The 20,945-nt window shown below is 42.8% G+C and overlaps 1 long non-coding RNA gene across 2 annotated transcripts in view; it reads right to left on the minus strand.

The window, feature by feature from the left end:
* LOC104862745 overlaps positions 1-20,599 on the minus strand; it is a 27,681-nt gene extending 7,082 nt beyond the window's left edge. Inside the window, exons 1-5 of one of the 2 annotated variants that reach the window (XR_780430.2) lie at positions 20,217-20,599; positions 19,105-19,164; positions 16,744-16,853; positions 14,335-14,540; positions 13,373-13,690 (exon numbers count right to left, since the gene is read on the minus strand). This is a non-coding gene — a long non-coding RNA (uncharacterized LOC104862745). Of the gene's footprint in view, positions 1-13,372; positions 13,691-14,334; positions 14,541-16,743; positions 16,854-19,104; positions 19,165-19,432 lie in introns of both variants that reach the window. The other variant, XR_780429.2, reaches the window with a different exon arrangement.
* Between the last annotated feature and the right edge of the window lie 346 nt (positions 20,600-20,945).

Below are 20,945 nucleotides of genomic sequence, written 5' to 3' on the forward strand. Positions count from 1 at the left end.
TGGTGTGAAAAACTATAATAGTACACAGGATCCTAATGAGATAATTAATAATGTGAAATAGGAAGTAAAGGGCTAAAGGTATAGGGAAAGTGGGAAGGGTGGGAGAAAGGTAATAAGGGAGAGGAAAAAAATATGAGAAACTGAAAAAATGGAAATAAAGTGTTTGTAAATGGGGAGGGGAGGAGGGGATGAAGGGAGGGCAGGGACAAGGGGAAAAAATGAGAATTAAGACCTATTATATAAAGGTACAGGATCCCAATAATGAATGTAACTGTATTGTAGATTGTACCAATAAACTCAATAAAAAGAAAAAAAACACAACAAAAAATGGGCATCTGAAATGAACAGACATTTTTCAGACAAAGAAGTAAAAGCAGCAAATAAACATATGAAAAAATGTTCAACATCACTGGTAATTCAAGAGATGTAAATGAAAACAACACTGAGATTCCACCTCATCCCAGAAAGAATGGCTGCTATCAAGAAATCAACCAATAACAAATGCTGGTGGGGTTGTGGGGAGATAGGAACCCTTCTTCATTATTGGTGGGAGTGCTGACTGGTGCAACCACTGTGGAAATCAACATGGAGATACCTTAAACAATTAGAATTAGAGGTGCCATTTTACCCAGCTATTCCTCTTCTGGGTATCTTCCCAAAAGAATTAAAAGAATCATACACAGTGATATATGCACACCCATGTTTATAGCAGCCCAGTTTGTAATAGCTAAAACTTGGAAATAGCCCAATTGTCCATCAACTGGAGACTGGTTAAAGATGTGTGTGTGTGTGTGTGTGTGTGTGTGTGTGTGTGCGTGTGTGTGTGTGCTTTAATAAAATGGAGTACTACTCAGCCATAAAGAACATGAAACTAATCAGTTGGAGACTGGATAAAGAAGATGTAGTTTTTCTCTAAAATGGAAAAATACTTAGCCATAAAGAATGAGAAACTAGAGTCATTCATAGGAAAATGGATGTATATTGTGGCCATACTCTCAAGTGAAATAAGTAATACACACATGTGTAAATGCCAAATAGTCCCTCTGGTATGAAAAACTAAAAGTATAAATAAGATCCAAATTGTATAAGTGATAATGTGAAATAGGAAGAAAAGGGCTAAAAGTGTAGGGGAAGTGGGAAGGGCAGGGGAAAGGAAAGAAAGGACAAGAAAAAATATGAGAAAAGGAAAAAATGGAGACAAAGTCTTTATAAACAGGGAAGGATCGAGGGGGTGAAGGGAGGGCAGGGGTATGGTGGGGGAAGAACAAGAAACTAGAGATATTTATAGCTAAGTGGATGCACACTGAGGCCATGCTCTTAAGTGACATTAATAGGACAGGCATGTGTAAATACCAAATAGTTTCTCTGGTATGAAAAGCTAAAAGTGTAAATAAGGATAAAAATTTATACTTGATGTTGTGTAATAGGAAGAAAGTTCTAAAGGAGTAGGAGAAGTGGGAGGGGTAGGGGAAAGGTAAGAAGGGAAAAGAAAAAACAGGAGAAAAAAGACAAATGACTTTCAAACTGACAGAGCTACAGGGGGTTTGGGAACTGATAGGTTTTCTCTGGAGCAATGGGACAGGGTTTCTCATGCCTCTTCCCTGCAGCCCTTGGCGTAGAAGAAGCACATTCCAGAGAGGGAACTTCAGGACTCCCAGAGGTGTGAGCAACTCAGGAGGCTCAGAGCCAGGCGCAGAGAGGGGCTGTCGGCACCTGAGGCTGAGGCAGTCCAGCAGTGTGGAGAGGAGCAACCTCAAATACTATGCACTTTGGAAGGGGAGGCACTGCTCAAATGCCTTGGATTACAGGCCTACTGGGGATTGAACCCAGGGTCTTCACCCTGAGTTTTCCCCACCCTTTAAAATTTTTTTTTATTTTGAGGTAGGGCCACTAAGTTGTCCAGGCTGGGCTTGAACTTGTGATCCTCCTGCCTCAGTCTCCCAGAGCACTGGTTTTAACGCCTGAATCACCACACCTGGCTGAATTTCAGACCCTTTATAGATGAATGACCAGGGGAACCTGGCTAAAAAGTGTGGCTGATGGATAAAGTGGTGCACAGGGAAACATTCTCACCTGAATATGCACTTAATAAAAATGAAGTGGAAAATCAGTGAGTGAGCAAAGTATTTTTCTCACGATGTCGAAAAGTCCAACACAGAGAAGATACAATAAACTAGAAGAAAATTGGAATAAAGGAATTGATAATGATACAAACTATACAGAAAACACACGAACAGAAGCAACGGTAACTTGATCAATAAATTTCAACCTAGTTCTTAAAACAAAATAAAAAACAAATAAACAAGCAAAAACCCAATAAACTGGGTATGATGGAGCACACCAATAATCTCTGGGAGGCTGAGGCAGGAGAATCACAGTTCTAGCCTAGCATTGGCAATTTAGACTGAGTGAAATCCTGTCTCAAACAACAATAACAAAAAACAAAACTAAACTAAACTAAACAAAAAGCCCTAGAGAGGTAGCTCAATACAAAGGCCCTGGGTTCAATCCCCTATACCAATACATATATAAACAAGCCAATTTTATTAACTAGATAAATTTTATTAATTTTATTAACTAGATAAAATAGATGGGCACTTGGTATTCTGATGAAGCACAGCAGAAAGGACATCATTAAACAACTTCAGGACTGAAGAAGGGATTTCATTACAGAGAACTTTCTATGCAAAACTTATATCAATACATTAAGTAGGATAGGGAAGATTTTCAAATAATATAAATTTTCAAAACTGAGGGGAATACTTAAATGATAGGAGAAATGTTAATGATTGGTGGTCCTAGAAATTGGCCTTGGAGGTGGGTCCTTTTGCAAATGATGACATGAGGATCCCTCAATGGTGGGGGGCAAGCAGTGGCCCTCCCTGTAACCCCACCACTTTAGGAGGCTGCGGCAGGGGGAATCACAAGTTTGAGCCCAGTCAGGGCAACTTAGTGATTTAGCAAGACCCTGTCTCAAAGTGAAAATAAAAAGGGCTGGGGACGCAGCTCAGTGCTAAGGCCCTGGGTTTAATTCCAGTACCACAGAAGAAGAAGAGGAGCATGAGGAGGTGACCACTGCAACATGGTGCCATCTGCCACCCATTGTTGGTGTTGGTAGCAGGGCCTTAGTGCTCCTATGGTAGAGTGGACACCTTCTTGCCCCCTGAGGTCCCTCCCTCTTGCCCACGGGGTCTCCTTTTGCTCAGGGTTTGGGTGGCAACATGACCCACCTGCCTTGGGCTCTGCCTGCACCTCTGCCAGCAGAAGCCCCCTCTGCCCCTGCTTCTGAGACATTGCTGGGTCTGTCTGCATCTCTGGACAGGTGTGGCTCTCACGACACAAAGGCGAGACCATAGCCAACTTTACATTTTGCTTCCCCTTGGAAGCGGTGGCGGAGACAATGACTAACCAACCACCCTGACCCTGGATGAGGGCAATGCCTGGGGAGAGAAGGGAGCAATAAGACTCTAGAACAATAGTCCACTTGAATCCTCTCCCCATGGCCCACACCCAGCAGAGACCAGAGGGCTGATTGCATTTCCCATCTACCAACAGGAGCAGTGACGCATCTCGTCTTGCACAGTAACCACAGTCTGGGGTGAATAGAGTTTTGATTTCATTAGCTTTTATCATTTTTATCTTTTCTTCACTGGCTTTTTCACGGGTTTGGGGATTTTTCTTTCATTTTTTCATCTTAGTTTCTTTTCTCACCTTTTCTCCCTTTCAATTCTTCTCTTCTTGAAAAGGGTTAAAGGTGTAGGGGAAATGGGAAGGATAGGGGAAATGAAATAAGGGAAAAGAAAACAAAATCTGAGAAAACAAAAAAATGGAAATAAAGTTTCTGTAAACAGGGAAGGGAGGAGGGGGAGAAGGGAGGGCAGGGGTATGGGGAAAAAATGAGAACCAAGCCCTGTCATGTAAGGGTACAAGATCCCAGTGATGAATATAACTGTACTGTATACCTAAAAAGTACCAATAAACTCAATCAAAATTTTTTCTCTCCTTTCTTATCTTTATTTTCTATATTTTGCTTTCTGTTTGTCTTTTGAGTTCTTTTTTCACATTTGTTATTTCCTGCAACTGTTCTCTAACATTATTAATTTTCTTCTACTTCTCAGTAGGACCCCTCACTTTTCTCTCCTCCTTCTCATATCTCATTGGCTATTTTTTAAACATTTTTTTATTCTCCAGTTTCCACCCCCTCTACATTTGCAAGTATAACTACTAAGCTTTATGATGCCCTAGCTAGCTGGTTAACTTTATTACTGTTGAATATTGCTCTATTGTTAGTGAGGTAAAGTTCTTCCACTGAGAAGATATTTCCTATAGGTCAATAATTGTACTGTAGCTCACACTACAATTATAGATCTAATTTTTATGGCTAAGCATGGTACATTATTGGTCCTTAGAGGTTTTCAATACTCAGTTTGTATTTGATGGTATCAGTGATGCTGACTTTATTACTATAGCCAAGGTGACATAACTGATATTATTGATCAGTTTTCTTGGGGTGCTAATATCTGCATTGCCTTAAGGTCATCAACAATAGTGTGGTATAGTATACTGCAATCTCCCACCCCAAGGAAATGTATGTGATTGGATCCTATAGTTATACAGATTTAATGCACTCCCTGTCAAAATTCCAACAGCACACCCCACAGAACTAGAAAAAACAATCCTACAATTCATTTGGAACCTGAAGAGACCTAGAATAGCAAAATCAATTCTGGGCAACAAAGGCAAGGCAGGGGGCAACACAATCCCTGACCTGAAATTATACTACAAAGCTACTGTGATAAAAACAGTGTGGTTTGCGGAAAAAAAAAAAAAACAGACCTGAGGATCAATGCAACAGATTAGAAGAGGCAGAAACAACTCCAGACTTATTCAGCCACCTTATCTCTGACAATGAAGCTGAACAGCTTTATTGGAAGAAAGCCTCTTCAGTAAGTGGTACTGGAAAAACTGGCTTTCCAAAGCCAAAGATTAAAACTAGACCCATATCTTTCACAATGCATTAATCTAAAATCAAAATGGATCTATTAAAATGGAAACACTAAATCTGCTGGAAGAGAGAAAAGGTAGAATGCTTGAGGACATAGGAGTAGGCAAAGACTTCATGAACAAAACCCAGACCAATGGAAAAATACTGCAAAGGTCTCATCTTATTAGAAAGCTTTTGCACAGCAAGGGAAACCATCAACAGGGTGAAGAGACAACCTACAGCATGGGAAAATAATTTTTACCAGATGTTCCTTGGACAAAGGACCAATATCTAGAATATACAAAGAACTAAAAAAATCAGATCCCCCCAAATTTAAAGACCCAATACCAAAATGGGCTTCTGAAATGAATAGACACTTCTTAAATGAAGAAATAGAAACAGCAAATGAAGATATGAAGAAATGTTCAATATCACTGGTCATTCAAGGGATGCAAATTAAAATAATTCTGAGATTCCACCTCACTCCAGAAAGAATGGCTGTTATCAAAAAATCAACAAATACAAATGCTGGAGGGGTCATGGGGAAAAAGGAACCCTTCTCCACTGTTGGTGGGAGTGTAGACTGGTGCAACTGTGGAAATCAGTGTGGAGATTTCCCAAAAAACTGAAACTATTCCTCTTCCTGGTATCTTCCTGAAAGAATTAAAAGCATTACAGCAATATATGCACAACCATTTTTAGAATGGCACAGTTTGTAATAGTTAAATCTTGGAAACAGCCCAAAGGCCCATCAACCAATGAATGGATAAAGAAGATTACACACACACACACACACACACACACACACACACACACAATGGAGTACTACTCTGCCATAAAAAGGGTGAGCTTGAGACATTTATAGCTAAATGGATGGGCCTTGAGAACATGCTCTTAAGTGAAATAAATCAGACACACATGTTTAAATGCCACATTGTTGTGTTTGCTTTGGCAGCACATATACTAAAATACCGCATTGTTTCTCTGGTGTGAGAAAGTGGAAATAAGGACTAAAATATGTAATAGATATTGGGAAACAGGAAGAAAATGTTAAAATGGGAAGGGGAACAAGGGAGAAGGGAGGGAGCAAGGAAGGAAGGGACAAGAAAAACAAAAAGAAAACACGAAAAAATGGAAACAGCTTTTGTACACAGGGAGGGGAAGGGGCTTGAGGGGAGGAGGGGAATGGAAAAAGGAAGTGGGCTGTATCATGTACAGGTACAAATTCCTTACAATAAGTGTTATCATTATGTATGCCTAAAATGTACCAATAAAAGTTTTGCTATAAAAATAATTTTTAAAACAACCAAGTAAGAAGAGCCCAGATGAATTCACTGATGAATTCTACAAAAACTTCAGGAAGTATCTAACACCAATACTCCTCAAACTTTTTAATGAAGTTGAAAGGGAAGGAGTTCTCCCAAAGTCATTCCTGGAAGCTAGCATTACCCTGACTCCAAAACTAGAAAAGAATTCAACCAAAAAAGAGAACCACAGACCAATCTCTTTAATAAATATAAATGCAAAGATCCTCAAACAAGATACCAGCAAATGGAATTCAATGAATCATCAAAAAGATCATTCACCATGACCAAGTAGGCTTCATCACAGGGGATCAAGGATAGTTTAACATATGAAATCAATAAATATAATACCTCACATAAAAAGAAGCAAGGACAGCTGGGCATGATGGCTCAAGCCACCACTCAGGAGGCTGAGGCAGAAGGATAGCCTTGAGTTTGAGGCCAGCCTGGGCTACACAGTGAGTTCAAGACCAGCCTGAACTACATAGCAAGTGAGACTCTATCTTTAAAAAACTTGCAGTGATTCTCCTAGTTCAGCTTCCTAAGTGTTGGAATTACAGGCATGCACCATGATGCCTGGCCAAAATCCAATATCTTTTCACTATAAATGTACTGAAGGGGCCAGGGATTTAGCTCAGTGGTTCTGCCACCTGCCTCACAAGTGCAAGAACTGGAGTTTGATCCCCAGTACTGAAAAAAAAAGTACTGAAGAAAATACATATAAAAGGACTTTATCTCAATCTGATAAAAACCATTTATGATATATTAAATGGGGAAAAGTGAAAGCTTTCTTCTAAAATAAAGAACAAGATAAGAACATTCACTATCACCACTCCTGTTCAAAACATGAGCAACAGCGATCAAGCAGGAAAAAAAATAAAGGAAAGGAGAGGACAAAATTACCTTTACTTGCAAATGACATGATGTACTTAGAAGACTCCAAAAATGTCCATTAAAAGACTCTTAAAATTAATAACCAAATTCAGTAATGTAGCAGGATACAAAATCAACACAAAATCAATAGCATTCCCGCACACTAATAATGAACCAACTGAGAAAGAAATTAGGGAAAAAAATACCATTCAAACAGCATCAAGAAAAATTAAATACTCAGGAATTAACCTGAGGAAACCTCTACAAGTGAAAAATGCAGTGTGCTGAAAAGAGACATCAAAGAGGACACCAGAAAATGGAAAGAGTTCCTCTGTTCCTGGATAGGCAGAACCAATGTAGTCAAAATGGTCATACTTCTAAAACTGATATACAGATTTACCATAATTTCAATCAAAACAGCAACAGCACTCTTCACAGAACTAGAGGAAACCATCCTAAAATTCCTATAGAACCAGAAGAGACACAGAATAGGAAAAGCAATCTTGGGTAATAAGAACAAAGCGAGAGGCATCACAATCCCAGATTGAAATTGTGTTACAAAGCTATAGTGATAAAAATAGCATATTATTTGCACAAAAACAAACATGAGGATCAAATGAACAGAACAGAAGATGCAGAAAAAACCCCAAGCACATTTAACTATTTGACCTTTGACAGACAGACAAAAAAACATACCCTAGAGGAAAGACAGCCTCTTTAATAAATGGTGTTGGGAAAACTGGCTATCCACATGCAGAAGGTTGACTCTAAACCCATATCTCTCACCATGTACTAAACTAAAATAAAAATGTATCAAAGAACTAAATGTTAAAACAGAAACACTTTACCTGCTGGAAGATAAAATAGGTAAAACTACTGAAGTAGTAAGCATAGGCAAGGATTTCCTGAACAGAACTCCATTTACACAGGAAATAGTACCAAGTATCAACTAGTGGAATTATGTAAAATTAAAAAGCTTTTTCACAGTAAAGGAAACAACTAACAAAGTGAAAAGACAATCAGCAGAGTGGGAAAAAATTTTTGCCTGCTCTTCTTCAGACAGAGAAGAAAGAACTAAAAAAAATAGACCCCTCCAAAATAAAAAACCCAGCCAAAAAATAGGCAACCAAAACGAACAGATGCTTCATAGAAGTACAAGTGGCCAATAAATACAGAGGAAAAGCTCAAAATCAATGGCCATTAGGGAAATGCAAATTAAAACAACACTGAGATTTCATCTTCACCCAGAAAGAATGGCCATCATCAAGAAATCAAATAATAGTAAATGCTGGAGAGGCTTTCAGAGAAAAAGAAACCTTTTTGCATTGTTGTTGGGAGTTTAAAATAGTACAACCACTATGAAAATCAATATGAAGATTTAAAAAATTTTTTTTATTGTTTTGTGGTACCAGGGGTCGAACTCAGGACCTTGTGCTTGCCAGACAGTCATGGTGCCACTGAGCTATATCCCCGGCCCTCAATATGGAGATTTTTTTTCAAAAATGAAAAATAGCCAGGTGTGGTGGCACATGCCTGTAATCCTAGCACTTGGGAGGATCGCCACGAGAGCAAGGCCAGTCTGGCTTACATACTGAGTTCAAGGCCAGCTTGAATTACATAGTGAGACCTTGTCTCAACAAACAAACAAACACACACACAAAAAAACCCAAACCTAAAACAAACAAATACACAAAAATTTAAAATAGAAATTCCATTTGACCCAGCTTGTCCCCTCCTAGGTATTTTCCCAAAAGAGTTAAGGACATTGCATTATAGTGATACATGCCTACCCATTTTTATAGCAGCATAACTGCAAGCAGCCTGAATGTCCATCAACAGATAAATGGATTTTTAAAAAGAGTCATTTACACACTGTGGAGTACTATGCTGCCATAAAGAAATATAAACTTAAATCATTTCTGACAAAGGGAGGCACCTTGAGACCATAATGTTAAGTGGACTAAATCAGACACACAAGCTTAAATGTCACAAAGTTCCTCTTATATGAAAAACCTAAATTATAAATAAAAAGCAAAATAAGAGATAATGTGAAGTAGAGAGATCTTTTTCAAATGGGAAGGGATCAAGAAATGGCTGGCAGGGGAGGATGGGGAAAGAAGGAGAATGAGAAAATGAATTAAGATGTGTTAAGTACATGCACCAACTCCACACAAGGAAGGTAAACATTTTGTACTGCAAACATGGACTAATAAAAAATTAAAAAGAAACATCACTGGACGCTACAGATCAGATACATATCAACACAATTATAGTGGGAGACTCAGTACCCCACTGTCACAAACAGATCAACTAGACAAAAAAAATCAGCAAATAAATATCAGTTGAACCACACAATCATATAAAGGGACTAAATAAATATCTACAGAGTGTTCCACCCAACGAAAGCAGGATATATAGTCTTCTAGCAGCACATGGAACTTTCTCTAAAATCAACTGCATAGCCCATAAAACATGCTTAAATAAATACAAATGATCCAAAATTATCCCAGATGATAGTGCAAGGAAACTAGAAATCAGCATAAAAGAAACCATAGAAATTATGCAAACACATGGAGATTAAACAATACACTCTTGAATAATCAGTGAGTCACAGAAGAAATTAAGGTATAAATCAGACATTTCCTACAACCAAGTGATGATGGCAGTACAATGTACTGGTACACAATGGAAGCAGTCCCAAGAGGGAAGTTGATAGCTATGAATGGCCACATCACAAAAATGAAGCGTGCCCAAATAAATAACCTAATGATGCATCTCAGGTACCTAGACAAACAAGAACAATCCAAACCCAAAGCTGGTGCAAGGAAATAAATTTTAAAGATCTGAGCAGAAATTAATGAAAGTGGAACTAAAACTAAAGCAAAAGGAATCACTGAATAGAAAGGCTGGTTTTTAGAAAGAATTAACAAAATGGACAAACCTTATCCAATCTCATTAAAAAAGAAAAGACCCGAATCAATTCAATCAGAAATGAAAAAGATGAAATCACAGCAGACACTGCCAAAATCCAGACAATCATCAGTAACTATTTTCGAAAAATTGCATCCCAATAAATTGGAGAATCCAGAAAAAAATGAATAGATTTTTAGATACCTACAAATTTCCAAAGATATAAAAAAGATTATAAAAACCCTAATTAATCCAATAACAGGCAATGAAATTGAGGTGGAAAAACAACAATAACAATAACAACAAAAACTAAATAAACTACCAGCTAAGAAAAGCCCAGGACCTGATATATTTACCTGATATATTCTATAAGAACTTCAGGGAAGATGCCAATTGAAATGCCAACACTATATTTCACAGAACTAGAAAAAAAGAATCCAAAAATTCATTTGAAATCATAAGAGACCTAGAATAGCAAAAGCCATTCTAGGCTGCAGACACATGGCAGTAGGTATAACAATTCCCAATTTGAAACTATACTACAAAGCCACTGTGATAAAAACAGCATGGTACTGGCAAAGAAACAGACCTGAGGATCAGTGGAACAGACTGGAAGACACAAAAACAACTCCACATGTACTCAGCCAACTCATCTTTGACAAAGGAGCTGACCATCCCCACTGGAGGAAGGATGGCCTCTTTAATAAATGGTGTTGGAAAAATTGGATCTCAACCTGCCAAAGATTAAAACTAGACCCTTATCCTTCATCATGCACTAAATTAAAATCCAAGTGGATTAAAGATCTAAATATTAAAATAGAAACACTAAACTTGCTGGGAGATAAGTTAGGCAGAACTCTTGAAGACAATGGCATAGGAAAAGACTTCATGAACAAATCCTAGTAGCACAGGAACTAGCAGAAAGAATCAACTGGGACTCATCTTATCAAAAAGCTTCTGCACTGCAAAAGAAATCATCAACAGAACTAAGAGACAACCTACAATGTGGGGAAAAAATTTTATCAGCTGCTCCTCAAAGGACTATTATCTAGAATCTATAAAGAACTCAAAACAATCAGTCCTCCCAAATATAGACACGATTCAAAAATGGGCATCTGAAATGAACAGATATTTCTCAGACAAAGAAGTAAAAGCAGCAAATAAATATATGAAAAAATGTTCCATATCACTGGCCATTCGAGAGATGCAGATGAAAACAACACTGAGATTCCACCTCACCCCACAAAGAATGGCTACCATCAAGAAATTAACCAATGACAAATGTCTGTGGGGTTGTGAGGAGAAAGGAACCCTTCTCCATTGTTGGTGGGAGTGCAATCTGCTGCAACCACTATGGAAATCAATATGGAGATACCTCAAAGAGCTGGGACTAGAGGTTCCATTTGACCTAGCCATCCCTCTTCTGGGTATCTTTCCAAAAGAATTAAAAGAATCAAACCAGAGTGATACATGCACATCCATGTTTATAGTGGCACAGTTTGTAATAGCTAAAACTTGGAAACAGCCCTTTTGCCCATCAGTTGGAGATTGGATAAAGATGTGGTTTTTCTATAAAATGGAATACTACTACTCAGCCACAAAGAATGAGAAATTAGATTCATTTATAGGAAAATGGGTACATATTAAGGATATACTCCTAAGTGAAATAAATAAGTCACACATGTGTTAATGCTGAATAGTTTCTCTGGTGTGAATAAACTATAATAGCACATAAGATCCTAATGAGATAACTGACATTGTGAAATGGGAAGAAAAGGGTTAAAGGTGTAGGGAAAGTGGGAAGGGTAGGGGAAAGGTAATAAGGGAAAAGAAAAAAATATGAAAAAATGGAAATAAAGTGTTTGTTAGTGGGGAGAGGAGGAGGGGGTAAAGGGAGGGGAGGGACAAGGGGAAAAAATGAGAACCAAGACCGGTCATGTAGAGGTACAAGATTCCAATAATGAATGTAACTGTACTGTATACCTAAAATGTACCAATAAACTCAATAAAAGAAAAAAAAATCACTCATCTCAACCAAGCAGGCTTCATCTCAGGGATACAGACTCTCCATGAAAAGCACGATTATTATGTTCTATGATCACATACTAAGAAACGTTAAACTTTAAAAAATATCATGTTGTAATAGTGTTTGTCTTGATAACTGATAGTTTTGGTGCACCTTCAATTTTGTACCTGAGCCCCAGGTCCCCCATTCCACAGCTGGCCTGGCCATAACCAGCACCTCTCCCAGAAATGGGAAGGGTGTGGGCAGCCCTGGAGCCCGAGTGTGAGCACGCAAGAGGTGGTTCACCCTACAAGCTGCTGTGAAGCAGGGCTCAGGACAGCTCTGCAGGGACTTTTCTGAAGGGATTCACTATACACCCAGGAGCATGCGTGCACATAGGCACACACACAGCATGGCTTCTCTCTGGGTCTGGGGAAAGCACTAGATATCCAGCCCACACATTCGCCTCACCATCTCTAGCCAGCCCTCTGCTTGCACCAACAAAGTCACTACTGTCCTTCCCTGGGTGGTCTGAAGCAGCCCCTCTGAGCAGAATCTTTGATCCAAACCATAGCTCCGGTGACAGGTAGATATGGGACTTGGCTGGTCCCCCAGCCTTCCACTGCCTGCGCTGTGTGGGCCCCCCTGGCTAGACTGGTTGTTTTTCTTTCTTCTGCTGTCATTAGCTCTGCAGAAGGACACCGGCGAGTGTTTGTGCTGACCTTGTCATTTCACACAGAGGAGAGGACCCAGGGGAAACATGCCCAAGGACTGAATTGTGCCACGGAGCAGGGGAGGTGGGGGTGTGTTCTCCCTCAGCATTTCACAGCAAATTCCCCATCCTCATCTCTCTTCTGCTCACATCCCATCCCAGGGCTGCTCAGAGGACATGTTCATCTCTCTTTGTTGCTGGAAAAAGTGGCTTCTCTGTCCTCCCCAGAGAAACCCAGCTCTCACAACCCAGGGAAATGCTTCCTGGGTGAAAGAGGAAACCTTCCTCTAGGCATTTTGGACCTGTCAGTGTACATAGATGCTGCCTCAAAATCTGGCCCACTAAAGCCCGAGTCCCCTAAACCCTAGCTGGGGGCTCTGAACCCCTCAGCCTTTCCTCAGTGAAGGCTGCTTCCAGGACCCCCAGGCAGCCTGACACCCAGGTGCAGAACCAGTTTGGGAGGAAGAGGTCTTCTAGCCCCACAAGGTGTCCCAGATCCTGTGTAAACCAGACTCTGAGGAGCCACCGAGAGTCAGGGTCAGGCACATGGATGCTTCTAGAAAGCCCTGAGAAACCAGACCTACCTTTTCTTTCTTGGTGGCCTCCATCCTGGCTCTGTTGTCCAGCATCTGCACAGCAGCCAGCCTGGGGAGCTGGGACCCCGTGCCGTTCCTCACCAGGCTTCCAAAGCAATATCTTGGCTTCTCCCAGCTCAGCCACGGCCAGCCCAGGGCCTCCAGAAGAAGATGGTCCACCTCAGGCGGGTTGAGGGTTTGAGGTTCACAGTTTCCTCCTTTTCATTGTCTCTTCCCGCTCCTTCCCCTCAGCAGCTCCCTCAGGCCAGACATTCTCCAGGCAGGGCCATGGAGGCCTCAGGTGTGTCCTAATGGCTTACGCAGGCTCTGATGAGTAGAAAGGACTTGATGGCCCCTCAACAGACTCAGCAGAAAGGTGTCTCCCCTCCAGTGGCTTGCAGACAGTGTCAGAACAAGTAGGCTGCAGGTGACTATGTCCCACACACCCCAGCTTGCTTTTCCGGCCCTGTATTACTCACTACTTCCTGTTCTAGCCAGGTACGGAGAAGAGGACTCTCCTGACAGGGCCTCTGCTCCTGAGAGGGCCTGTGGTCACCATGGTGACCAGTCTGTCATTAGAGCTGCCATGCAGAAAACTAGGACTGATGGCAAAAGGCCTCCATCCCCATTGCCACACTGACTACTCTGTCACCTTGTCACCCTAGCAACCTCCAACCTAATAAGAGAGTGCCACCTGCTCAGTTCCCAGGCCAGTGTCTCAGAGTCTCCCACAATCACATCTAAGGAACAGAGGTGCCTGGGAATTGGAAGAAAGGAGCAGGGCCTTGGAGGCCAGCACGGCTGTGTGTGCTGGGGCCCTTCGGGAGCTTCTTGCCACCTTCCCTCCCGCCCACCCTGAAGCCTGAACCACAGCAGTCCAGCTGGCTCAACACTTCAGGACAGAGGCCCACAGTGATGTGTGCCCTTCCAGCCCTACCCAGGAAGCCTCAGCCCAGGATACACAGCCTTACCTGGTACCCCCGGAGAGGTCAGCTGGAAGATAGGGCAAGAGGCCAGGGTGCTGGAGCCTCTCCAGGTTCTGGCTCGGGTTTCATTCCATAGTCTGGATCCAAATGTGGGATTTCTGGAGAGGGACTCAGATCTGGTGTGTATTTCACACTCGCAGCACTTCTTAATCAAGGCTGGCCGTTTTTCTAGCACTCCACGTGGCTGGTGGCTACAGATGGGATGGTGCAGGATTAGGAGCAAGAGGACCCGGGACCTGAGGACCTGAGCCTCAGCTGTCCCGAGGTCCAGTTGGGGGCCAGGGGGAGTGGCAGTGAGATCTCTCCAGATGGACGCTGGCCCTCTAAAATCAACCTCTTACTGACCAGCATGGAGGCAGAGAGTTTTTCACTGTTACCAATAGTGCCAGAAATCTTAGTATTTCACCTGATTCACTATGTGAGAATGTTTCTTCCAGATGGTTGCCGAAGCAGAACTGCTAGCTCAGAGGCTGTGTGTTTAGCATTTGGGAAAGCAGCACTACATTGCCTCTTCAAATGGCTTCACCAATTTGTTAGAACTTCTGCCCATATTAGGAATATGGCTACACTCGGCCAGTCTTTGAGATGACAAATCTCTATTTTGCTCCAATGAACCCCTTGCTGTTTGAATTGCAAAGTGCTGGGTACTCTTTTCATCTTTTCAGATGTTTATTGGTTATTGTTTTTTTTTAAAGAGAGATGTGTTTGTATTATACTTATGTTGCTATTGAACCATTTTCTACCTACTGATTTGTGGAAACCATTTTCATATTTGTCTATAATATCTATTAATCTTTGTTTGTTAAATATGCTGTATCTCTCCAGTCTACTGCTAAACTCACAAAACTTGATTAATACTGTTTTTCATACAAAAGTATCCATTTTTTTGGATTTCAACCTAGTTTTCTCCTTTGAAGGCTTCAGGTCTTGTTAAGAAAATCATTTTCACTCCCAAATTGTGAAAATGTCCTTCTAACGTCTCTCCAAAAATTTTTAAAAATATGTTCAATAGCTGGGCAAGGTGGCATATGCCTGTGATCCTAGTGCCCTGGGAGGCTGGGGCAGGAAGATCAGAAGTTTGCAGCTGAGGCAACTGAGACCCTGTCTCAAAATTTTAAAAAATTTAAAAAATGGGCTGGGGAATGGATGTAGCTCAGGGTGAAGGCCCTAGGTTCAATCCCTAGTACTGAAAAAAAAGAAAGAAAAAAAAAAAACAGTTAAGTGTTTCTGAGATCTTTGGTATCTGGCGTATCCAACCATTCTGAGAACATGGCTCATGGTCTTACCTTTCTTCCAAATGCTTCATCTGCTCTCACAAACCCTAGAGCAAGGTTCTGTGGACCCTGTGAGCTAGAAGACCACTAGATGGTCAGCACTGATTGGCTGAGGCCCAGGCCAAGTGCTCTGTGATTGGCTCAGGCCTAGGCACCTTGTGGCAGCAGAGCAGCATGGTTGAGCCTGGACCATCTGTCTCCACAGCTGTCAAGTGGCTTCTTCCTGAGGACTTGTCCTCTGTGGTTGCTGCCACTGTTGTGTTTGGTGTGTCCCACCTCTCTGAGCGCACATGTCTTTTTCTCACTGTGATCATTAATTATTGTATGTCTCTTGACTTGAGTAAGAATTGTCTAGGGTATTAGCAAGCTCTGAGTGTGTCTGTGGAAGATGACACGTAAAACACAAACTGAGAAGGGGAGACAGACCTCAGACATGGGTGGCACCAAGCAAGCGGCTTGTATCCCAGATGGCACAAAAAGGGAAAGAAAGAGGTCTGCCTTCCTTCTCTGGAGGAGTCCCAATTTCCGCCATTGCCTTTGGACATTTGTCTTCAGTTCCTTCAGGCTTTCAGTGCAGATTCTTAGGCCTCCAACAGTCCCTTCAGCTTTCAACATAGACTCAACCAGGCTTGAGGCCTTTGAGCTTCAACAGGCTGCTCCTGCTCTCCAGTGCACAGATGGCCATCTTGCACCTCCCCCCTATCTGACGGAGGGAAATTGGGACGCTTCCACTTCCCATCCTGTAAGCCCACCTAGAAAATCCTCTGTATAATCATACATGTATTTTATATTACATCTATTCCTCTAGTGAACCATAACGAATACACTCACCTTTCTTTGCATCCTCCTTCCAGTTCTCAGGTGGGGTCTGGCCCCACCAAAGCTGTGGAAGGTGTATGCAGGTTTGGAGCGGGATGTCCCTGCAGGTCCTCCTGCCCACCTTTCTTTGTCTTTCCTGCACTCTCTCCCCTGTTCTGTGTAGGCAACCCCACAGCCATCAGGCACCATCAGCCTGTGGCCTGAGGAGAGTCTCTAGGACAAATGCAGCTTGTGGGGCAACCCTGTGGGGAAGGCAGTCTCAAAAGGGGGCACTTGTCTTCCTAATTCCAAGAACTCCTACCTGGCTCCATGCCTTCTGTCTTCCTCAGCTGCTATTACTTCCTGTCCAGATGCACTTGTGTTCCTGACTGTCTTTTGTTTTCTTAGGCAGGTAGTTAGACACTAGTGAACCTGTTTTAAAATAGTATGTGTTGCCAGTTAAGTAAAGAAACAGAGGGGCCAGGGTTTTAGGTTAGTGGTTCTGCCACCTGCCTTGAAAGCGCAAGGTCCAGAGTTCAATCCCAGGTAAGAAACAGAGACTTCAACGTACAATACATATAAATCATTAGGGAGGTCTCACACTTAAAGCAATCCCACAAAGCATGATGATGTTTTAAGGTTACATATTATGCTCAGCCCTCCTGACTGTCTAGTTTCCAAACAAGATGTACGGCATTCCTGGCTGCTACAGCCAACAGCCCAATGGTATTGGGAAAGGAAATATTCCTCCTGCTTTGGGTTGGGACCTGTTTTAAATTAGGAATTTATCATTTGCAAGTTTTTTGTTTTAATGATTAAAGCCCCTGAGAAAAGACTGACCATCTAAAAAGGATGGGATGATATTATGCAATTCCAAAGTAACTTCTAAGAAATATGTCGATAAACATCATCATCACCATAGCTCTCAGAACCCTAGGAATTATCTTTGTATGCATAAGACATCCAAATGCGCACTTAGTGCAGATATCCTATGGCACTGCCCACCTTCTGTCTTGAAGGCATAACTCTATCTTCTTTACATTAAGTTCGACCTAGATTTTTTGCATGGCCATCTATGTGTCTCGACTGAATTCTTTCATCAAGGACATAAAAAAACCAAGGACCGAGGAGTAAGGGGACAGTTCCCACTGCATCAGGACCCAGTTTTCTAGTAACATTCTAACATTGCTGGTGGCAGAGCTCAGACCTTTGGTAGCAGGCCATGTCTGTCTTTCCCGTGGCCTGGAGAACCCAGCAGGAGCTGGGACACCTCAGTGATGGGCCATGGTAGTGAGCAGTGTTCCTGGGGCTTGGTCTGCTAAAAATTCTGCCTGAAGGTATCCCATCTGTACACTTGGTCTATGGGTGTAGCTGAGCGGTAGAGCACTTGCCTGGCACAGCCAAAAAAAAATGTGCATTTAATTCTCGATGACTGGTCAGGTCATGGAAGCCTGACCACGGGTGGCCCCTTTCAACATCCCTTTTCCATATGCGTGAAACAGCCTAGCTACATGGCCTCGGCTAACTGGATGAGGGGTGTAGAAGCAGGGGCCATGGTGTAACTGGGCTGTCATCTGCACTGATCTTTCTTGGGGTACACCGCTGAACTGGCTTGTTTCCTGGCCAGTGGGGCTTCGGCTGTACAGCTGGGGCAGCCACCAGCTACAATGGCAAGTGTATGCTGCTCTGCCCACGGGGGAAACTCACAGGGTCTGGGCCTTTGGTCACGAACAGTGTTGTTCCTGTTCTGCCTGCTAAGTGGCTTTTCTTCCAGGGTCCAGCACCAACAGTGGAACCCAAGCACCACAGCTGTGCTCCCCCAGGGCTGTGCATGCTGCATTCCTCACCTTCACCTTTGCGTCTTGCCCCTGAAGTATGTCCTATCCTTGTAACTTCGGACTTTGTAACTTTTGGACGATCAAAGAACAGAACAAGCAATTCCTGGATGCTCTTCACATGTATTCCTTAAATTTATATTATTGTATTTGCTTTATCTTTCACACAACACACACACACACACACACACACGCACACACACAAATGCTTTAAGAGTAAGCTGAAGATATGATGTTCCTTTTACCCCTATCTGTATTTCCTAAACCAAAAAAATTCTCTTCCCCAAGCACAGCACACTGTTACGGTCTTTATCTAGATGACCCCCTCCCCGTCCATGGGGCTTGTGGTAGGTGACTGGATTATGGGGTGCTGCAGCTGGCTTGGTGTTGGGAGGCTGGGTCTCATCAGAAAAAGTGGGTCACTTATGGTGTGACCTAGAAGGTTTATCTCCCTCCCCGGTTCCTCCTCTCTGTTTCTGGGTCAACATGCTGCTAGTTCTTTTCTGCAAGACCCTCCTGCCATGCCGTCCTGCCTTGGGGCCATCAACTATGGACTGAAACATGGACCAAAATAAACCTCTCCTTCCTTAAATTGCAAGTGCCAGGTATTTTGTCCCAGGGAGAGAAGTGACTAAGAGAATGATCAAAGTCAAGAAGTTTAAATAGATACAAAGCCACGTATGGCGGTACATGGCTATAGTCCCAGCCACTTGGGAGTCTGAGGTGGGAGCATCAGTTTAGCTCAGGAGTTTGGGACCAGACTGGTCAACACAGTAAGAACCTTTCTCCAAACATAAAAACAAGCAACAGTTGTGTGATCCATAGGTCTTATTCAGACCTCAACCTACCTTCAAATCTCCTCGCAGAGTCTGTAAACACCTTCAACCTACTATGATTGTTCTTCATTTCTGTCATCAATGATAATAATACAAATGATTGTTATTTGTTAGACTATGACTAGAACTTGGAATATTTTATCATTTCCAGCGACATGCTGAAAATGGTATTTTTCCAGTTTAGCAACCTGAAAAAAAGGGGGGGGGGGCTCAGAGAGGGAGGTTTAACAAGCCCAGAGAAAGTTGCCAGGAATGGAAGTTGGCTGCAAGAGAATTTGTTAAGCATTTCAGTATTCACATTTGAACCCCAGGTCTGCCTCATACTAACAATTTTCTTTACCTGAATCCATTTCTACATCTGTGAGGTGGTAGTAATGACTTTCTGTTTTTGTGAGGATTAAAGGAGATAGCACAGGGAAGAATCTGGGGTAAGGGAAACACAGCAGTTACTATTAAGGGTCAAGTGGATACAATGAATCTATTTCATCCACTCAGCCCTCCTGGTCCTTTAGTTCAATTTTGGGTGCTGAATGTCCAGGGGCTTTAGGGATTTTCCTCAGAAATGATGGCTTTCACCTGCCCGCTGTAGGGCAATTGTGTCAGTGTGAGATGGGGCTGGATTGATAGCAACCAGCCACCTAACTTGTCAGCCTAGTGCAGTGGCGATGAATCGGTGGCACAAGTGTCATAGAAAGCTCTAAAAGGTTAGCCATCACTGGCCTAGTGTGTCCACGTCTGGGGTGGCTGTGCCTGTCCCTGATGTTTACCATCAAAGTGGGGAAGATGTGGAAAAGCCCTTCCTATTTGGGAATACCAGGGAAGAGCCAGGCAGGGGGTGCAGTGGGCAGCAGTCATGAACTTCCTTAGCTACAGAAATATTCAGAGTAAGGGCTTCCTAAACTACAGTGCCACCGCACATCTCTGGACACATTTTTGGTTGCCACAGTGGGGGTGGGGGGTACTGATTATTGATGGGCACAAGGTCTGAGATGTTGCTTGCAAAGCACAGGGTAGCACACCACCCTCCCTCAACAATTATCTAACCCACAGTGTCAATAGAGCTGGAGGTCCAGAAGCTCTGATTTAATGTTTTGAGTGAATTTGTTGGTTTTCCAACGTATCACCTTTTCGCCATCATTTTACATCTGGATGCTTTCAGCATGATTGTGTGACCACAGCGCCAACTTCCAAAGACTTAAGAGTATTTTTGATTGTTTAAATAGGATCTTGCCATGCTGCCAGCCAGGCTGGCCCCGAACTCCGCTCGAGATCCTTCTGCCTCAATCTCTTGGGTAGCTAGGACTACACCGCCATTCCTGGCGCCAAGGTTCATATGGTTATATGCTAACACAATACACAGGAAACTGGCAAGGGGTGGCACTTCTGGGGTATTGCGTCTCACTCATCTCCACCCATGGTCTTATTTCAACAGTTGAAGCCAAATTAAGTCGCTGTGCACCAAACTGCTCCCTAGCACCGTGAAGCTGAATTTCTGCTCCCTTCTGAGATGAACAGACTCTGCGACTGCGAGATCAGCGGTGCGGTGAGGGTGCAGTCTCCCGACCTGGCAGCGCAGCGCTCCCCGCCCAGGAAAAGGCTATAGAGCAGAAGGTTCCGCCCACATTCAGATCTGCCTTCCGAACTGCCCCGGATTCAGGGCCACGGAAAGTGAGACCGTATGCGCTTCTCTGGGTCTCGCGAGCTAGGAGGCTGCGATCACTCTCACGGACCGGCAGGGAGGAGAAGCGACGGGGACTGCCCAGCGCGTCCAGCCCAGAAGAAGGGCTCCCTGAGCCGCCCTACAGGGAGCAGAAGCACAGGGCCCGTGGGCCCTCCCGCGGCGGGGCGGCCGG

This window comes from Fukomys damarensis, unplaced genomic scaffold (assembly GCF_012274545.1).
Source record: "Fukomys damarensis isolate Sample0158 unplaced genomic scaffold, DMR_v1.0_HiC HiC_scaffold_17, whole genome shotgun sequence".
Taxonomy (NCBI): domain Eukaryota; kingdom Metazoa; phylum Chordata; class Mammalia; order Rodentia; family Bathyergidae; genus Fukomys; species Fukomys damarensis.